Source organism: Hyperoodon ampullatus (genome assembly GCF_949752795.1).
Source record: "Hyperoodon ampullatus genome assembly, chromosome: 9".
Lineage (NCBI taxonomy): Eukaryota > Metazoa > Chordata > Mammalia > Artiodactyla > Ziphiidae > Hyperoodon > Hyperoodon ampullatus.
This window is the reverse complement of record NC_136922.1, coordinates 62,698,028-62,720,020: the sequence shown is the minus strand read 5'-3', so window position 1 is coordinate 62,720,020 and position 21,993 is coordinate 62,698,028. Positions and strand designations below refer to the sequence as shown.

Below are 21,993 nucleotides of genomic sequence, written 5' to 3'. Positions count from 1 at the left end.
AAATTATGTGAATGCTAATTTATGAAGAGTGGTGACTGGCATATTTTGTCAGAAATACATAAAACTCAGCACCTATATTTGAAATGCTATTCACAAATCAGTGAATAATGTTTACCTTTACTTATGGACAGTGTCTCTCATTTCCATTTAGATTTCACTGAGGCATTGCAGTTAGTAATTAAGAACAGTATGGAATCCTCCAACTTGCAAATGACTTTGCTATAAAACTTTATCAGTAAGTCAGTTATTTGGAATTTGGAATTTATTGCCCTTATCCTACTAATCAATATTAATCTGGTGCCCAAGCTAGTTCAAAAAAGTGTATAGAGTATAACATGGCAGAAAAGACATGAAAATACTATTGTAATTTTTAAAATTCTAAAATAACAAAACTGCATAAGTTAAAGAAATCATCTTGAATACAGGACTTTAAAAAAAATCTGCTTAATTCAAGAAAATACAAAGGCAAATCAAAGCTTTTATGTAGAGTCTGAAAGGGATATTTGGAAACTTGAGGATTTCAGGCATTAGGCTCAACAATTCTTCTTAATCCTTTTTTTTTCTTTTTAACATTAAATTTCCCAATTTTAATAACTGTACTATATTTAGGTCTTAATCCTTTCCCATGACAATGCCAAGTCTACTCCAGGCGGCAATTAGACTAACTTGCAGGGTATTTGAATCACTTTGTTTAAAATATTCCTATGGTGAAACCCTTTATAAAGCAAAAATTCCTTTCGAGGAAAAAAAAAAAGTTCTCTCAATTTATGTTTTATACTGAAAATTTAATTTAAATTACCTTTTATTAACGTTAAATTTTAATTTTAAAAGGATCTTGCCTAAAATAGAGTATATTAGCCGGACATACTTTGTGACTCTTTTTAAATGAGGAATAACTAAAACATGCCATTAAAACTGTTGAAGAGTACACACTTAGTAAGTTTAGAGAACAAAAAGCAAAAGCAGGAACATGCAGTATAAATTTATATCACAAATAGATAAATTACTGCTTTTGGAAATAAAACCAAACAAGCTAAAGGGGAAAGGCTGCATTAATCTCTACCTAAGTGCTTAAACACAGAGCAAGGTAGGAAAGTTTCCTAAAATTAAGTACTTATCTGCTAGTCCCATACCTCTTATAAACACCAACAAATTTAATTGTGCACATATCTGTAATAGTTCCTTTTAGAAAAATCCATTCTATAAGTAGTTCCCCCTTTAGTTATTCATTTTGAGATAGCACATTAAGATGAAATACAGACTCTATTTGGTCTACAGAAAGTAAGGTACCAGCAGATGATTTACTCATAAGGCTAGAGGGGGTAAGAGGGCAACTTCCACAGAAAAAGGAAAGGCCTTAGCAAGAAGGCTTATGCTTTCAGAATCTAGGGAATATGGTTGAAGTAATTTTAGCTAACTATTGGGTAGCTCACAAGCTAATATATCACATCAAAGACTTAACCAGAAGAAGATTTTTGGGCAAGTGGAACTGGGTAAATGGAAAATGATGCCTATTGACACTCCCCTCAAGAGTCCTCTCCCCATTTTTCTTTTCTTGACCCTGGAGGTCCCAACCACAACCCCGACCCCACCTGCAACCCCAAGTCTTTCCTCCTTCTCTTGATCTCCATTTTCCTCTTAGTGTTCTTGATAGCTTTCCACAGACAGGGAACCAGTTTAATGTAAAGCACCTAACTAGTGTTAAAGTTAATTGGTATATTGGAACCCACAAAATGGAAGTCATCTCAGTGGCTCTGACCACGTCCCAAACCTATACCTAAGTCAGCCTGCACTACAGAAAATACCTCACTCTCAGGGAAACCCAACACCAATCACAATCCTCCAACTCAGCTTTAGCTAGCCTACTTTGCCCTAGAAAATAGAACCTGCTAGCCTTATAAGGAAACCCCCAGCCTCCTAGCCAATCGTGTCCTGTTTTCACAGTGCCTCTTCTAAGGCCCCATAAAACTCACTCTTGCCCAAAATCCCCTGGGGAGGTGCTTATTAGGCACTGTAGTCCCCCATCTATGGACTGTTTTTCCCATGAATAAAGGACGTCAAACTTGTTACCAAATTTTTTAGTTTTATTATTTAACACTAGGATGATAGCAATGAAGAAAAGAGGAAAAGATCTGAAGGAAACACTAAAAGATCATAGTACAGGTATAATTCCAAATAATATGGAATTTTTGTGGTACGTTCTCACCACTTAGATTTTTTTCACCACAAAGATATACCACATCATAATGTAAATCTAAGTCCCACAACTAACTTCAAAAAATTAACCATCACTTTTTATCAAGGCTAAGACATCAATAATTATAAGATGCACCATGAGTTTTATATTTCACCAAGAAAAAAATGCTTCCGTTAAACTACGACACAAATCAATTTTAATACATGTCTCATTTTTCAGAGCTGTTAAAATTTATAAAAAGAAGTGTGTCTTAGAATTGGTGGACTAGGGTATCAAATTTTCTACCTTTTGCAATACAGTAACAATGCATCTAGATTTAAGTATAAAGGAACCAAAAAATCTCTATTAACATAAATTAGATAGACCAGCTTTTAAAAAATAAAAAGTATTGCCACAGTTTTGCCATATAAATCTATGTAACAGATTCTCAACACAAAATAAAAAGAGGTAGAAATCCACGAAGTAAAAGCTTCTGAATTCATTGTTCACAGAAATGTAAGTGTCTTACAATGCTTTTATGTTGACCTATAACTACCAACTCTCATTTCTTTATTGGGAAAATTTTAATATCTTAAAAGGCCTTGGTTATCCTGTTTATAAGAAAATTTATTTATAGTACAACAAAGACAAATCCAATCTGCATATAATTAACAGAATAATATATATTTTAAGAATATAAGGCTTCCCTGGTGGCGCAGTGGTTGAGAGTCCGCCTGCCGATGCAGGGGACACGGGTTCGTGCCCCGGTCTGGGAAGATCCCACATGCCGCGGAGCAGTTGGGCCCGTGAGCCATGGCCGCTGAGCCTGCGCGTCCGGAGCCTGTGCTCCGCAATGGGAGAGGCCACAACAGTGAGGCCCGCATATGGCAAAAAAAATTAAATTAAATTAAAAAATAATAAAAATAATGATATGCTTTGCAGGTGCTAATTACAAAAAATCTTTTTAGTTTAATCTAGAATGACATATTATTGTCAGTCATTTTAATCAGAAGGTCCTAAAGCCCAAGTAATAAAAAATATGCAGAACTGTATTTTCTATGTTAAGATATATATATATACACACACATACACATATATGTGTGTATGTGTATATATATATACACACATATACATATATAGAACATTCCAAGCACATTAATTTCAGTGCAGAAGCAGCCCAATATCCAAAGTAAACAGTTTGTAATGAAATGATCTCTGCTCAGAAAATTAAAAGTTAACATTAACATATTATAGCCACTGCTCAACTGCATTTTGATAAGCAACTCTGAATTAAAAGACAGTTCGTTCTCCACAGTTACTGCCCCAAGTAGCAAATGCTTAATTTTCAAATTTGAAAGTCTTATTTCCAAAAGAATCTGTCTTTGTATGTTTGAAGGTAGTTTTTATTTTTGAAAAGTTACTATGCAACGTGATTAACTTTTGACTGGCAGTTTTCTAGAGTATGCCCCTCTCCTACCCCATTGTGACATTGTACTTTCTTTCAAAGGGAAATTTTCAGCTTAGTAATGAGACACATGCAGAGTTAAATAGGGCCTAGAAATACCACTAAATCCAGGACATTGAAACATCTTTAAGACAGCTAGGAAAAGGTTATTAAAAGTCTTTAGCTAATCAATTGAAAACATTCATGAAGAAACCATCTCAGGCAATAAGGAGTCAATGTTTTAGGCCTAGAATACCTTAAGGGTAGACTACTAACTAGCCAAAATTAATATGAGAAAAGCAGAGAAGGGAACACAAATAGATTGAACTACGACGGTTGGCTAGTATGGAATTCCCGCTCTCCACAAGCACTGATGAGTGGAGAGATACTCAAGACTGTGAACAGGAAACTAAACTTGTGTTGCTTTTTCAAAAGTGTTGTTGATGTCCCACCTAACAGCTGGAATCAGTGTATTCCTTATCAGTCTAATTCTTTGATTTATTCACATGGTCTATGCATTGATTTAGAGGTACTGATACAGGAAAAGAAGAATTTAACCTAGAATAGAACAATGATTTTATCAAGAAGTAGGCACCAGAATCACTTGGGTATGTATTCTGCTCAACAGAGAAACAAAACAAAACAAAAAAAACATATACCTGCTGGGCCCCATCCCTAGAGATTCTGAAATATACACCTGCTTCAGGAAACAACTGCTATCAAGGAAAGAGCATGCTGAAGTAGAAAGAGCATAAGATTTAAAGCTGCAAACAATATATGAATTTCCATTCTATTAGTTAGGTACATAACCTCCAAAATGTTGGTCACCCATGAGTTTCCTTTTACTCTTCTTTAATACTAGCATTAATAAAGGTATTCAAAATATTATAGAGATGAAATTTTAAAGACTCTTGTGTAAAAATTCATGTTATAAAAACACTATACAAAATATCAGTTTTTATCATTATTATCAGAAAAACCTTTATGGACTTCTTGAAAAACAAAGTTGGTCATTTTTCTCTTTCCTCTTCTCCCCATTCTGGTTATTCTAGTTGTTGCAATTTTATAAAGTGTCATAAACAATCCCATGGCCAACAGAAACTTCTATAGGATACTGTCGACCCAGCCATTTCTAGAGACCTATTATAATTGCCAGACTGGTAACAGCTCCATACAAACGATACTGCCTAATTAACTTTTAAACGTTTTGGCTTCATTCTATATTTAAAAGTATTATAAATGTCCACTTTGTTACATGCTTTTAGACGTACTTAAGTCTTTTATTAATCCTATGAGGTAACTAAGGTTACCTCCATTTTACAGATAAAGAAACTGAGGCTCAAATAAATTAAGTAACTTACCAGAAGTTACTAAACTAGTAAGTTCTAGGGTCAGAATTCAAATTTAGGGTAAGTCTTTGGCCTTTCTACAACTTCATGAATTTTTCTACAAAACAATTTCACTTTAGGAGTATACAGAAGCAAACTGTTTTAGGCAACGTTAGGTTTGAAATATTAAAGGTGAGGATGGTTATCTATTTAGAGGAAGTATGTTAAAACTGGTCATATGCTTTATCTTCTGGAGTTATTAATCTGCTATAAAAACTGGTATCAGAAATGAGCTCACACTTTACCACTTACTTCCTTCTATGGAAAAGGAAAACAGCCCTGTCCAATAGAACTTTCTATGATGACAGAAATAATCTTTTATCTGTGTTGTCCAAAACAGTAGCTACTAGCCACATATGGCCTGAAAATAGCACTTGAAATGTGTGCAACTGAGAAACTGAATTGTAAATTTAATTTTTGTAAAATGTGAAATCTATATATTTCAATACAGTAGATAAAGAACATACATTTATAAACTAAAAACATCTGTAAAATGTTATTTTACTTATAGCCTCAAGCTCTTAATTTGCATCACCCAAAGAAATTACTTAAAATTCAAGCAGCCAAATATGCAAAATTAAAATATTTAGCAAGTACAAGCACATATCCATATAGTTATTGCAGATCAAGACAACATGAAAAAAAGCAGACAGCCAAAATCCTTCGGGGTGGTGGGGGAGAAAAACAATAAATAAGACCAAATTTGTTAGAGGCAGCCAACAAAACTCCATGCGAAAAATTCATAATCATCACAACCTTATTTTCAGATCAAGCATCCAAAGGTGTATGATCTTTTCAGCAAAATACAATGCCAAGCACTATTATGGATCAGGCATTTTACCTGAAGACTTATTTTTTGTTCTTGAACCCTCAATGATAGCAGTAGAAAACAAAAGCAGCTGAAATGTGAAATAATCCCTAGAAAAATCAAGAATTAAAAAAATTCACAACATTAGTAAGAAGCAATTACTCAAAGAATGAAAAACTGCGGCTCACAAGGTTTATTAATAAAAACTTTCAGATATAAAGTTATATCTAATGGACTTAAGAGAAGTCAACATTAATATTCTAGATTATAGATCCTTGAGATGTTACTGCACTCAAGTATCATTAAGGGGAGTTAGAAATGATATTTAACAAAGGGAAACAGTCATTTTCACTGTAAGATTAATATTTCAAATAAAAACATGGGGATAACCTTTACTAAACTGTCTAAAACTCAAAGTTCATGGTCAGTGTCAAATTTTACCCTGTTTGGAAACTTCTTATTCTGGTTCCATGAGAAATTGTGGACTTCCTCTGCCTCGATGCTACTGACATTTACTGCATCAATGCTTTCTTTAGGTTAAATATAATTGAGAATTGGCTAAACACATAGCCACTTTTAATTTGCATTGTTAGAAACTTACTTTAAAATTAAGACTATTGGGCTTCCCTGGTGGTGCAGTGGTTGAGAGTCCGCCTGCCAATGCAGGGGACACGGGTTTGTGCCCCGGTCCGGGAAGATCCCACATGCTGCGGAGCGGCTGGGCCCGTGAGCCGTGGCCACTGAGCCTGCGCGTCCGGAGCCTGTGCTCCGCAATGGGAGAGGCCACAACAGTGAGAGGCCCGCATAATGAAAAAATAAAAAAAAATAAAAAAATTAAGACTATTCTTCAAGAGGAGACAGAAGTTGTGACTCTTGTGATGACTTTTAAGGAAAGATGTGTACTCTTGGGAATATTTTGGAAATTGACATTTGGCACCTTCTCCAAGAAAATGTAAGTAAAATAAAATGGAACCCAAAGTATATACTCCAAAAGGTAAAATATACAAAAACAACACTAACTAAAAAGTTATAGATTTAGCTTTCTTGGACCTTTTTGTTTCTAACTCGCCTAAAAAAATAGCTCAGGATTAAGTATTTTATAAAACCAGGTACCGTGACTTCCCTGGTGGCTCCGTGGTTAAGAATCCGCCTGCCAATGCAGGGAACATGGTTCGATCCCCGGTCCAGGAAGATCCCACATGTCACGGAGCAACTAAGCTCGTGCGCCACAACTACTGAGCCTGCGTTCTAGAGCTGGCGAGCTACATTACTGAGCCCATGCGCCACAACTACTGAAGCCTGCACGCTTAGAGCCGTGCTCCGCAAGAGAAGCCACTGCAATGAGAAGCCCGTGCGCAGCAACGAAGACCCAATGCAGCCAAAAATTAATTTTAAAAAAAGGTACTAATAAGCTGCAAGAGGTTATACAAGTCATCTAAGAAATTTTTAAATTACCAAATTACTCCCCAATCTTCATACCAAATTAAGATGACTTTCCTTTACTCCCTCCCTGTTACAAATCGCTGATTTGCTAAACCCTGAACAAGTGTTTACCTAAATGAATTGTCCACATTAAAAAGTTAAAAAAAAAACCAAAAACCAAACAAAAGAATACCCCAAAACACACACGTATAGAAAAGAAAAGAAAAAAGAAACTCCTGAATATATACAAAAATAGAATAAAATATACTTTGAACTAAAAAGTTTCAGGTCCATTTTTGTTTTGAATCAATTTAGACAGAAAAACATCAGTCCTAAAAAAAACCAAAAAAGCTGATTTTCAAACTTAATTTATGATTGTATACTTTTAGAATTAGATTAATGTATTAAATTATAATGTAGACTTTAATGGCAATAACAAAAGAGTCAAACAATCTGGGTAATATAATGTAGCAAATTTTTAAAAAGTGTTACTTATAGACAGTTCTAGGTTCAAATTCCAACTCTGCAACGGGTTTAGGAATATAATGGGGTAACAATACCTACTTCATAGGGCAGTGGTAAGAATTAAATAATATCCGTTAAATACCTACCACTGTACCTGGCAAGGAGCAGGTATGTTCTGAATACTAGCTATGTGATTACTGGCAAGAAAGGACACTTCCTGAGTTTGTTTTCTCCAATCTAAAGAAATGATGAAACCTGCTAGACTTGTCTCTTAAAAGTGTTATGAAGATCTAATGAGATAACGCAAATGGAATGCAGTCTTACGGAAAAGAACAGGCCTGAACTTTGGACAATGCACAAAATTCTGAGTCTCGTTTTCTTCAAATAAATTGCAAGTCATAATACCTGCATCTCACAGTCTTTCATATTGATGATTAAAAATAAAAGAACTAATTAATATAAAAATGCTTAAGGCTCTAAATGTTAGCTAAATTAAACAAAATTCTACTATCATATTGAAACTGAAAAATGTCAATACAATGGTATTGTATTATAGCATACAACAAAACATATTATGTCAGAACTATTATCAGATTTATGAACTACGATTCTATCTATCATTCTGTTAGAATGAATCTGAGAAGGCGTATTACAATGTGTATGTATACGTACTGAGGCTAAAGCGTGATGGTCTTTCCCTGCTGCTTCCCCCTGAGGCTACAAGGTAATTAGCAGGCTGACTGGTAGATAATGTACAGGGTCAAAACTCAAAATGCCTAAAGGGGGATAAGCCAGAAAACGTTCAAAAAGTAGCTCATCTTTTAAACTACTTCATAAGAAAAAAGAACATCACAGTTGTGACAATAAATGCCAACTGAATTTGGCCTTAGTTTTAGGGGTTAACAGGTAATTGTGAAAAACTGGTGCCCACAGTCCTATCAAAAGGGGCAGTTGCTACTACAGTAGAATGCCATGTGGGAATAAAGAGCCAGTGTGGCTAGGTATATTTAAAGCAGCTGCAAATTTAGGTTTTTAAATGAAATTTCTTCATTTTCAAAATACTGACTCAAAAACATTTTTGATACTGTGTAAGCAAACAAAAAAGTCTGTGAGCCTGATGTAGCCAATACTTTGCAACCTCTGTATTCAAGAAACAGTGAATTCCATGAGGGCAGGGAACCTTGTAGGTTCTGCTTACTCAGGCAGGTAGCATAGTGTTTTGTACACAGTAACTGCTTGATAAATATTTTTTGAATAGCTAATGAAGCAAAAGATCTCCGAAGACTAAAGAAAGCAACAAATTAACCAATGGCAGAGAAAATGCCCCAAAGCCAGGGGGTTGGTGTTTCAGTGACTTGGGCACTTCACTTGCAGTCTGGGGACTCAGCTGAGCTCAGACCTATTTTTTTTTTAAGTGTACTAACTTCTTTATCCAGTGGTTCATATCAGCCCATCAACCAGAAAGCACTGAATATATGCGGAGTTTGCCAATAAATAATTATAGGTTGATTAGCATGTATGGGTAAAGAATTAAAAGCACTATGTATGCACAGGAGATTTTAAATGTCCCCTCCTAAGATAATAAAGCAAAGTGTGAAACTCAAATGTACCTGAAGGAAAAAGCAGGAAGGTGAGAACCAGTAGCTCTGACAACAGCCATGTAACATTAACTACTCAGAGTTCTTTCTTGATCCCTCTTCACCCTGCTACTAAATGACTAAATACTGTGACTAAACTACTAAAATAACTGTAACTAATTGCTGGATCCTGGAGAATCTAAATCTAGATTCATCTGAAACTTCAGATAATGAAACCTCATGAAAAATCAAGAGAGAGCAAGTGTAAAATGGGTTTATAAAAAAATTGTTTCAAGAGGGGAAACACACTGATTTTGAAACAGGTTTATTTCTTTCTGCTCAAAGTTTACCAATCCTTCAGTTGCCCAGGCAACTTCAGTACCTGAGTGAATCCCACTGGAACAAGGGAAGAAGGCTGCTCTGACAGTGAAAGCACTACTGAAAGAAAGAAGCTACTGAGTTGGCCTGAGGACAGAACTCTCTCTGCACCCAAGAACAGGGAAACTTCTTTCCTCACACTTTTAAACAAAAAGGGCTAGTGTGTGCCAAGCTAATGACCACAAGGCTCACAAGAGAAGAATATCCTACATTCTATCCACTTAAATATTTGAGAAAGAAATAATAGTATGATCTACATGTGTGCTAACATTATGGAACAGAGAAAGGTCATAAACTAAGTATACACAACAATGTGAATGAAGGTGAAGCAAGCTGATAAACTGAAATAGACACCTACTATAATATCAGAACAAATGAATGAATGGAAGAAAGGGAAGGAGGAAAGGGATGATGACTTTACAAGTAGAAACTCCTAGAACCAAAACCCGTTATTTTTTAATATTTCAGAAGGGAAAAAGGAAGGCCAATGCAGAACACTAAGTTAGTAATCTAGAATAAATATCATGTAACTAAAAAAAAAAAATTAACAAAAACATAAGACACAGAGGATAAACCCAGGAGCTCTAATGTTGAAATGATAGGAATCACAGGAAGAGAAAAAGGAACAAGAAAATAATAATCAAAGAAATACTAGAAGAAAATAATCCCTGAGCTGACTAAACATTTGAGTTGCTAGACTGAAAAGGTTTATAAAGTCTCAAGCAGGATTAATAAAGATGGGAGTAGAGTGAAGAAACACTTAAATAGATGCATCCTGGGAAAAAAAGAGGATTTCCAACCTTCAAAAAAAAATTAACCTGTAAGCTTCCAAATGGAAAGAACAGGTAAATTAAGATGAAAAAACAATGAGACCCAGCAAGACTTCACACCTATAATACTGGGAGTAAGACAGTACACAATTTTACAGACTTAAAGGGAAAAGGAAAAGAAAAAGAAAAAGAAAATTAAAATATCCTATATTCAGCAAAAGATAGTAATCATATATGAAGGTGAACAAGAAACACTTGGGAATCCAACAGCTCATTAAATATACCATCCATGAAAGGCTTTCTAAGGAAATTATTCATGAAAATGCTTTTAACAAAAAAGAAAATTAAAATAAGAAAAAAACCCTCAATATACAGAAAGAGAAAATTAAAGAGTACAAAAAACAGCAGTGAGCAATGAAATATGTGTAAGTGAAATTTAAATCTAAATAGATAATACTGTGACTGAAACTGTAATATAACTAAGGATTTTTGAAACAAAAGGAACATCCTGCCAGTGCAAAACTTAATATGTAATGTAGGATGTAGAGTCTAAATTATTTCATAATATCCAGGACTTGGAGATAGAGGGGGAGGGGAGTAGGGGACAGGAAAGTGAGCAAGAATAATATATTAGGGGGATGAGCACAAAGAAAACTCCTAATTTTGATAGAATAAAACAGAAGTATATGTTTAAAAATATATATTAGGGCTTCCCTGGTGGCGCAGTGGTTGAGAGTCCGCCTGCCGATGCAGGGGACACGGGTTCGTGCCCCGGTCTGGGAAAATCCCACATGCCGCGGAGCAGCTGGGCCCGTGAGCCGTGGCCGTTGGGCCTGCGCGTCCGGAGCCTGTGCTCCGCAACGGGAGAGGCCACAACAGTGAGAGGCCCACATACCGCAAAAAATAAAAAATAAAAAATAAAAAATAAGAATATATATTAAAGCAAGGTAATCAACAAAGGAATGAAAGATGTATAGTAAAAGTTCCGAACTAATCTGGAGGAAAGGGAAAGTAACTTGATCAATCCAGAGAAGGCTGGGAAGAACAAAGTAAAACAGACAATAAATACAAAATAAGGGAAAAAACAACACTAAATTTACCAGTTATAATGTAAATGTATGTGTGTTGAACAGTATAATAGGACATCATATAACTACTATCTAGCCTCAACAAATCAACTTATTTACTATGAATTTAAAAAAAAAAACAACAGGGAAACATAGAGAAGCAACTGTCCTAGAACACATGCCAAGATATAAGAGCTCAGGAGTGAAGATGAAAAAGAAGAGGGAAAAAAGCCTATTACAAAATGAAGGTGAAACTAGAAGGAGAACAAGAAAGAATAGACATACCTGATATCACAGTTAGGATCACAAGGGGTCAAAAGTGAGGACAGTAAACTGGAAATGAAAAAAGCTTTAATAATTACAGAAAAAAATGTTACTTAAGGAAGACAAGAAAAGGAGATCCTATTACACACCTACAGTTTTGTAAAAAAAACAAAATTACATCACAGAAACAAAAATAGATCTAGATCTATATACTTAAATCCTAGAATTGAATTGAATCCTAGAAAAAACTAATAATGAAAAATCAACACTATTTAAAATATATGCTAGTAGATATTGGTCATAAAAAATAGAGTTCTTTGGGCACCTTGGCAAAAAGACTGTCAATTCTAAAAGGAGGTGAAATCAGGCTGGTCTCAGACATCTCCACAGAAGCATTTTACACTGTAAGACTGGAAGAAAGCTTATAATATCCTCAAGTAAAGGAAGCGCAACCCAAAGATTTTACACCCAAACTGTTATTCAGAAACAAAAACAAAAAACACAGACAACCAATATTAAACATGCAAGCAGTCTAGTGAACTGTTTCCCATGAGCCCTTCTCAAAGGATTTATATGAGGATAAACCTCAGCTAATCAAGAGATGCCTGGAATAGCTAAAGCAAAAGGATTTGCAGTGAGAACTGAATCTACTTAACTGTAAGATTAAAACAAATGTGGGAATTATGATTAGATAATATATAACTTATACACCTAAAAAATTAAAACTTCATTATTATCTATAATAATTGGGTGTAAAAAAGTATCATTTGAAGTTGACAAGGCAAATAAGAGAAGTATAAATATATTTAATAGCATAAGAGTAAAGATTAAGATAATGTAATAACTAAAATTGGGACAGAGCGGTACGAAAGGCAGAAAGAGGAAATATATTCAATTTCATCACTGCTCATAGAAAGAAATTAATAGTGTCTAAAAATATAAACTTAAGGATACTATATAGTTATATTTATGAAAATAATCTCTAAAGAAACAACAATAGTTCTTCCTAAGTAAAAGAAGAGGCATATGGAACAGAAAAACTGGCCACTTGGTGAAACGTTTTTTAAAAGCCATAAAAACAGAAAGTATCAATACATAACGACAGAATTAAAACTAGCCATATTAATAAATGTAAATGGACTAAACCAACACAATAAAAAGGAAAGATTAGATTGGATCCTAAATGAAATTAACCCTGCATCGTATACAAGAAGCATATGTGAAACAAAAAGATGAAAGTTGAAAGGAAGAGAAAACATTTATCAGGCAAATACAAACTAGACAAACTAAAAGAAATAAAGAATTACAATCTTAACATTAGACAAGGTTGAATATAATGAGATAGCATTAAAGAAGACAAAGGGCCGTTTATAGTACTAAAAGGTGCAACGGCACCTAAGTTGTAATAGTTAGGAATAACATTCATTCATAGCATCAGCATTCATAAAGCAAAAAAGTATAGGCAATACAGATAAAAACAGAAAAATTAGCAATAGAAGCCTTTAATTTACCTCAGTCCATGACAAACAAAGTGAGAAAAAAGATGGATATAAAAGACCTTTTAAACTGAACACAAATATGGAACACTTGCCCCAAATGACCACATATTAAACTACACAAAGAAAATCCTAATAAACTAAAATATAGAAATAGTATAGATAACATCCACTGATCACAATATAGTAAAACTAGAAAATAGCAAAACCAGAGGGAAAAAGCCCCTCAGCCCCTAGCATCTAGGAATTTAAAAACACTCAACAACTTTTGAGTCAAAGAAGGTATTCCCCCAAAATACAGAATATCTGAATAAATTTTTAAAAAGTAACAATTTTTGCAAATATCCTATATATTAGCAAATACACTCCAGCATTAAAATGAAATACTAGAAGTATTACCAGCAATACAAATGTACATACATCCTGACGAAGCAAGATTTCAAGGACTACATCCCATAGACCTACCATACACATACAAAATACCAGGAACAACTTAAACACCCATCCACAAGAGACTGGTTAATTAACTGTGGTTCATCCACCTATAAAATATAAGGTAACTGAACATCCCTGGTGGGGTGGTGGTTAAGAATCCACCTGCCAATGCAGGGGACACGGGTTCGATCCCTGGTCCAGTAAGACTCCACATGCCACAAAGCAACTAAGCCCGTGCGCCACAACTCCTGAGCCTGTGTGCCACAGTTACTGAGCCCGCGCACCTAGAGCCCATGCTCCACAACGAGAAGCCACCGCAACGAGAAGCACATGCACCACAACAAAGAATAGTCCCTGCTTGCCGCAACAAGAGAAAGCCCACGCGTAGCAAGACTCAACGCAGCCAAAAATTAAACGATAAATTTATTTTAAAAATATATACATATATATAAGGTAATAATAGTAAAGAGAACGATGAAGATCATTTGGAATAATTTCCAGGATATATAAAAAAATCTCAAGGTTCAGAATGTTTACAGCATGATACCATGGTGTAAAGAGTGTGTGGGAACAGAACATATGTATATATTTGTTTGCATATGCATTAAATATCTCTGGAAGGATCACAAGAAATTGACAGTATTGGCCACCTCTGGAAAGGGTGACTGAGGGACTGAGGTGAGGGGAAGACTTCACAGTACATCCTTTGTACCTCTCTGCTTTGGCAAACGTATTACCTATTTAAAAATAAAATTTAAATTAATTAAAGAAAAAAAGGAATAAGCAAAGATAGGCAAGTACAAATAAAAACAAACTGTTGGGTAACAATTCTCCATGGGTCTCTCCTGTTTAAGTCTTGGACTATCTTTTCAAGGATCTCTGTAGAGCAAACAGCCTTGAAAGATACAGTGTCCCCTCCAGCGCAAGGGTGGACCTGCTTACTTCCCTAAGCTCAGGGTTCCTCTTGTGTAATGCAAATCGCTGAGCATGCAGATATCCCCTTGCCCTCTTCACCATCACCCTGTGGGAATAGGGACTTTAGGAAGTGGCACAAGAAAATGCTCATACTCTGGCTGCTGTTATGATTAATAATAATAGAAGTCCTTTGATTCTCCTTTTCTGCCAAAATTCATGAAACTGTGGCAGGCTGATATGTTAACTTACAAGTAGGGTAAAATCTCAGACCCTTCACAGTTTCTGGTAAACGTAAGTCAAAATAATCTTGGAGAGGGCTTCCCTGGTGGTGCAGTGGTTGAGAGTCCACCTGCTGATGCAGGGGACACGGGTTCGTGCCCTGGTCCAGGAAGATCCCACATGCCGCAGAGCGGCTAGGCCCGTGAGCCATGGCCGCTGAGCCTGTGCGTCTGGAGCCTGTGCTCCACAGCGGGAGAGGCCACAACAGTGAGAGGCCCACGTATCGCAAAAAAAAACAAAAAACAAAAAAAAACTTGGAGAATGCAGAAGAGAGAGACGTGTACTTTATAATATAAAAAGATTCAACTCAAATGGAAAATAAGTCATAAATAGTTTTTCAAATAACATAGCTATGAAATATATAAAGCCAGAAAAAGATTGTTGCAAGGACACTATCACCAAAAGGAACTTAAAAATAAGAAAAAATTAGTAAAACTATGCCACAGAGGGGACAGATACTTTAACAAACTTCTCCCCAAATTTGTCAGACTATGTAAACCAAAGCAAGGATATAGAATATTTCAATAATACAACCAAACTCAATTTACTGGAAGTACTTATATACACATGAATTAAAAAGAATAATGGCAGAAGTAAATTTTTTACTCTACAGAAAACATATATGCTTCTCTTATATTCATGATTTACAGAGGTTAGTGAAGTACGTGGTCACAAAGAAAACATCAATGAATTTCAAAAACATAGCTATTATAGGCAGCATTCTCTAATATCAAGATCAAAAAGACTTCCCATTATATATACCCCTCCCCTCATAAAAAAATTTATCTTCAAAATTAAGAAGGGGGCTTCCCTGGTGGCGCAGTGGTTGAGAGTCCGCCTGCCGATGCAGGGGACATGGGTTCATACCCCGGTCCAGGAAGATCCCACATGCCGCGGAGCGGCTGGGCCTGTGAGCCAAGGCCACTGAGCTTGTGCGTCCGGAGGCTGTGCTCCGCAACGGGAGAGGCCACAACAGTGAGAGGCCCGCGTACCGCAAAAAAAAAAAAAAAAAAAATTAAGAAGGATTTTTTTCTAGTTAACCTCTGAATCAAAATAAGATTAAAAGTTGAAATGAGAAATTATCTAGACATTAACAAAAATAATATTTCATATTAAAACCTCAGATACAAATAAAGCTCTTATAAGAAAATATTTCTATTTCTAAAATACTTTTATTAAAATTTAGAAATTGAGAAGAAATAAGTAGCTTTATTCAGTACATAGTACTAATAAATTAGTAGCTTTATTTACAAATCTAAAGTAGCTTCTTTGAAAATATCAATTAAACATAAGCCCTTTTAACTAGCCTAAGGTTCAAAAGTACAAAAATATATAACATTAGAACGAAAAGGGCAATATAATCAAAAATATTTTAAAAATTAAAATATTTGTAAGAAAACGTTAATGCAATGCTATGGCAATTAATTAAGACATTCAGAAGAAAACAATTATTTTCTAACAAAATACAAATTCCCAAAATTGACTGAGGAAGTAGAAGAACATGAATATACTAATAATCACAGAAGTTATAAGGACTGTCAAAGATCTACCTTAAAAAAAAGGGGTAGATGGTTTTACAGTCAAATTCTATCTGATATGAAAAGAACAGTCCTTCCTGGGTTTTTCAAATTATTCCAGAGAAGAGAAAAGATGGAAACCTTTCCCACTTATTTTACTAGCATAATCTTTAGCTAGCACAAACTTGGTAGCATTGTTTTAAAAAAGTAATAATCCATGATCAAACAGTTAAATCCAGCAACATTAGAAATCAACACAATTCAACTGAAACATCAGAAAATCTACCAACGTAATTTATCAACAAATAAAAAGGGGAAAAAGCATTTACTAAAATTAGGCTGTTTCTTGCCCTAAGTAAAAAAGAATGAGACAAGAATGACATACATACAATAAAGATGATTTACCAAAATTCTAAGCAAGCACCTATGAAACAATGAAACACTACAGACACATAAGACGGGCATGTCCACTGGCACCACTGTTATCAACATCATTTGTAAGCTTCAAACTAATGCAGTAAGACAAAGAAACAACACATGTGCATAAACTCATGTGCATAAACACTTGAAAATATTATCTTCATTTGCAGATGAAGTCATAAATCTAGAAAATCCAAAGACTCGCCTACAACCAGCCTTCTTTTTCTACCAGCAAAACCAATTTGATATTCAAATGGTAAGCAAATGTCATCCATAACAGTAGCAAAACTATAAAATACTAGACAAAAATTTAACAAGTTTAACACTAAACATATAGGTTCTCAATGAATCAAAACAAATGTAGAGACAAATCATGCTGCTTAATAGATAAACTGAAAATCTTAAAAAAAAAAAAAAGCATTGAGCAAGACAGTGAACATCTTTCTTTGTAAGATTTAATAAAGTGTAAAACATGTAGAGTCCAGTTGAGTCTTATGTTAATGAATAATAGGCTATACTTTATATTCACTCATCTGTATTCTGTATGTAATAAACATAAAATGTCTGAAGCTAGAAAGTAAGACTTTATAAACAGGAGCCCTTCACTATGAGAATTCCACAATATAAAACCTAAGAAAATTAACTCGTATTTTCCTTCTAAAACCTGAGGAAGAGAAAATTACAAAGTCTTTTGTTGCTGGGGCTTACAACAGTAGCTCTCATCCCCCTGAAAATCCCTTTCATCCATTATTGAAATGGTGATAATAAACTAAGATTACGTATTTCAAGTTATATTTGTGCCATATACAATATGTCTTAGTGTGTCTTGGGGATACTTAAAATCAGAGAGTACCTACGGCCCATTAAAAAATTCTTTTAAATCACCACAAATAGGAACGTTAAAATTTTTTTTTAAAAAACAACTTTTTTTTTTTAAAGAAATATCTCTTAGGCTTAATCTCCAAGTTAAACTTTTACTCTTCTGTTTTACTGACTGATTGATGGAACTAGATATATTTATTTTATACTTTGAGTTATAATCCAATACCATGCTATATTAATTTTCTTGCTCAAATTATTCACTGGGAGCTCATTCAGGTTGGCTCCTATGCCCTCATCTTTTTGATTTTTGAGCACTTTCCTGCTTTCAGACAACACAAGATCTCCAGGCTTTTATTTTCTCTGCTCCAGCCCTCGAAGCAGCCATTTCTCCAAGAAGCCCTGTTTTCTTTTTACAGGAGAATGGTATTTAGAAACCAAGATCTGGGTACTGGGTGTCAAAGATTTTTCAGCTACAGAAAGGTCTCTCATACCAAAAAGCATTATAAGGAAAGGTCTAAGAACTGAATACCAAGAAATATAGTTTAAAGGGAGCAAGATAAAAGAAATCCTAAGTAACAATAATCTAGGAGGTATTTAGAGGTCAAGAAACCTAGAGATCCCAAAATCAGTCCAGCAAAAAATGGAAAAAATCATAAATATTATAAATATTTAGATAGCAAAGGAGTGAAACTACCTAGAATATTTTTATTATGTTTATTGTTCTATTACCTTAATACACTGTTAAAATGTTAAGAGTTAAATACAATTCACCAAAAAGGCAAAGCCACTCTGTTAATACTGCCTTCCCTGAAACCAAACCACTCGGTAGCTGGGAAGATATTTCTCAAGGCCATCTCTGAGGCAAATGCAGGGCAGTGTTGTGAATTATCAGGGCCAAGATGACTTAAAGGAGAGAGAAAAACCATTAAAAAAAAAAAGTTATACAAGTAATAAATGGTCATTGAAAAAATATTCACAAGCCATTTCTTCAATAGTCCTCTGTAAAATCTTTCTTGAAAGCAACAAAATACTCAGTGACCCTAACCCTAACCCTTACTCATTTTGGAAAAATCCTTTGAAAAAAATCACATTTCACAATTTTCACATTTTGCAAAGACCAACATCCCTGGCACAAAGTTTAGAGCAGCTAGGTACTCTCTTACAATCTCTTTACCTGAAATTGAGTCCTCCACTGCCATCCTCGAGTCACCTGTGACACCTCCCTCCCCATTTCCAGCACTCACTAAACCCAGTTCATTCTTTCTTCATCTGTCTCTTTCTCCTCCTAATACATCATCTAACCACTTCCTACATAAAATATCACACCACTCTCCAAACTGGTCTTTAAAGAAATTACATCCCTTACAAACATTTCTGCACATGAACGCAAGATTAATCTTCCAAATTCCAAATAATTTTTTAAAAACTGCCCTAAATTTATCTTCTCACCTACAATTCCCTTTTATCATGCTCTGCTCCCCTAAACTATACCTACCTAGTTGTTATTTCTCAGCTCACCCTGCATTTCTCTCCAAATCTTATTAATCCTTTGAAGGTCTAGAATAAATATCTAAATAGACTAGTTTACCTTTTACTATGTACATACATATAAAATATTTTACGAAGGGACAAAACTGTTGATAGACTTGAGCTGAGTCCTACGTTTGCTCTAATATAGAAGAAACTTAAAAATGAGATAAATTTGGAAATGCATTTTATTAATTTGCATTAGAATTTCTTTAAGATGAGAGTCTGCCAATACCACATCCCAACCAAAGTAAGAACTGGGACCAGAGGAAAAAATAATTTCCCACTGTGGACAGCTCTAAAGGTTTACTGGGTTTCCTTGAACTCCAAAAGTCTTTTCAATGTCTCTGTGTTGTTACTTCTGATTTCTTATGATCAGGAAAACTTGCCTTGAATGTTGGAATGATTTAAAAAAATTATCAAAGTAATATGATAAGAAGAAAACAAAAGGCAAGACATAAAGATTTATGAAATGGAACTACAGTCCTGCAGCCTGTCAAACAAAAACCACATTCACAGAAAGACAAAATGAAAAGGCAGAGGACTATGTATCAGATGATGGAACAAGATAAAATCCCAGAAAAACAACTAAATGAAGTGGAGACAGGCAACCTTCCAAGGAAAGAATTCAGAATAATGATAGTAAAGATAATCCAGCACCTCGGAAAAAGAATGGAGGCAAAGATCAAGAAGATGCAAGAAATGTTTAACAAAGACTTAGAAGAATCAAAGAAAAAACAAACAGAGATGAACAATACAATAACTGAAATGAAAAATACACTAGAAGGAATCAATAGCAGAATAACTGAGGCAGAAGAACGGATAAGTGACCTGGAAGGCAGAATGGTGGAATTCACTGCCGCGGAACAGAATAAAGAAAAAAGAATGAAAAGAAATGAAGACAGCCTAAGAGACCTCTGGGACAACATTAAATGCACCAACATTCACATTATAGGGGTTCCAGAAGGAGAAGACAGAGGGAAACAACCTGAGAAAATATCTGAAGAGATAATAGTCGAAAACTTCCCTAACATGGGAAAGGAAATAGCCACCCAAGTCCAGGAAGCGCAGAGTCCCAGGCAGGATAAACCCAAGGAGAAAAACGCTGAGACACATGGTAATCAAATTGACAAAAATTAAAGACAAAGAAAAATTATTAAAAGCAACAAGGGAAAAATGACAAATAACTAACAAGGGAACTCCCATAAGGTTAACAGCTGATTTCTCAGCAGAAACTGTACAAGCCAGAAGGGAGTGGCATGAAAGTGATGAAAGGGAAGAAACTACAACCAAGATTACTCTAACCCAGCAAGGATCTCATTCAGATTGCACAGAGAAATCAAAAGCTTTAAAGACAAGCAAAAGCTAAGAGAATTCAGCACCACCAAACCAGCTCTACAACAAATGCTAAAGGAACTTCTCTAAGTGGGAAACACAAGAGAAGAAAAGGACCTACAGAAACAAACCCAAAACAATTAAGAAAATGGTAATAGGAACATACATATCAATAATTACCTTAATGTGAACAGATTAAATGATCCAACCAAAAGACACAGGCTCACTGAATGGATACAAAAACAAGGCCCATGTATATGCTGTCTACAAGACACCCACTTCAGACCTAGGGACACATACAGACTGAAAGTGACGGGATGGAAGAAGGTATTCTATGCAAATGGTAATCAAAAGAAAACTGTAGTAGCAATTATCAGATAGAACAGACTTTAAAGAATGCTACAAGAGACACAGAAGGACACTACATAACGATCAAGGGATCAATCCAAGAAGAAGATGTAACAATTATAAAAATATATGCACCCGACATAGGAGCACCTCAATACATAAGGCAAATGCTAACAGCTATAAAAGAGGAAATGGACAGTAACACAATAATGGGGGGGGGCACTTTAACACCCCACTTACACCAATGGACAGATCATCCAGACAGAAAATTATTAAGGAAACACAAGCTTTAAATGACACAATAGACAAGATAGATTTAATTGATATTTATAGGACATTCCATCCAAAAACAGATTACACTTTCTTCTCAAGTGCTCATGGAACATTCTCCAGGACAGATCACATCTTGAGTCACAAATCAAGCCTCAGTAAATTCAAGAAAATTGAAATCATATCAAGCACCTTTTCTTACCACAACGCTACGAGACTTAGAAATCAATTACAGGGGAAAAAAATGTAAAAAACACAAACATACGCAGGCTAAACAAAATGTTATTAAATAACCAAGAGATCACTGAAGAACTCAAAGAGGAAATCAAAAAATACCTAGAGACAAATGACAACAAAAACACAGTGATCCAAAACCTATGGGATGCAACAAAAGCAGTTCTAAGAGGGATGTTTATAGCAATACAATCCTACCTCAAGAAACAAGAAAACTCTCAAATAAACAATCTAACCTTACACCTAAAGGAACCAGAGAAAGAAGAACAAACAAAACCCTAAGTTAGTAGAAGGAAAGAAATCATAAAGATCAGAGCAGAAATAAATGAAATAGAAACAAAGAAAACAATAGCAAAGATCAATAAAACTAAAAGCTGGTTCTTTGAGAAGATAAACAAAATTGATAAATGATTAGCCAGACTCATCAAGAAAAAGGAGAGGACTCAAATCAATAAAATTAGAAATGAAAAAGGAGACGTTACAATGGACACTGCAGAAATACAAAGCATCCTAAGAGACTACTACAAGCAACTCTATACCAATAAAATGGACAACCTGGAAGAAATGAACAAATTCTTAGAAAGGTACAACCTTCCAAGAATGAACCAGGAAGAAACAGAAAATATGAACAGACCA

General features: G+C 35.0%; 1 protein-coding gene across 1 annotated transcript in view; it reads right to left on the bottom strand.

The window, feature by feature from the left end:
• ZNRF2 (zinc and ring finger 2) overlaps positions 1-21,993 on the bottom strand; it is a gene marked incomplete at both ends in the record, with an annotated part of 93,528 nt that overhangs the window by 8,056 nt on the left and 63,479 nt on the right. The window lies entirely within an intron of this gene.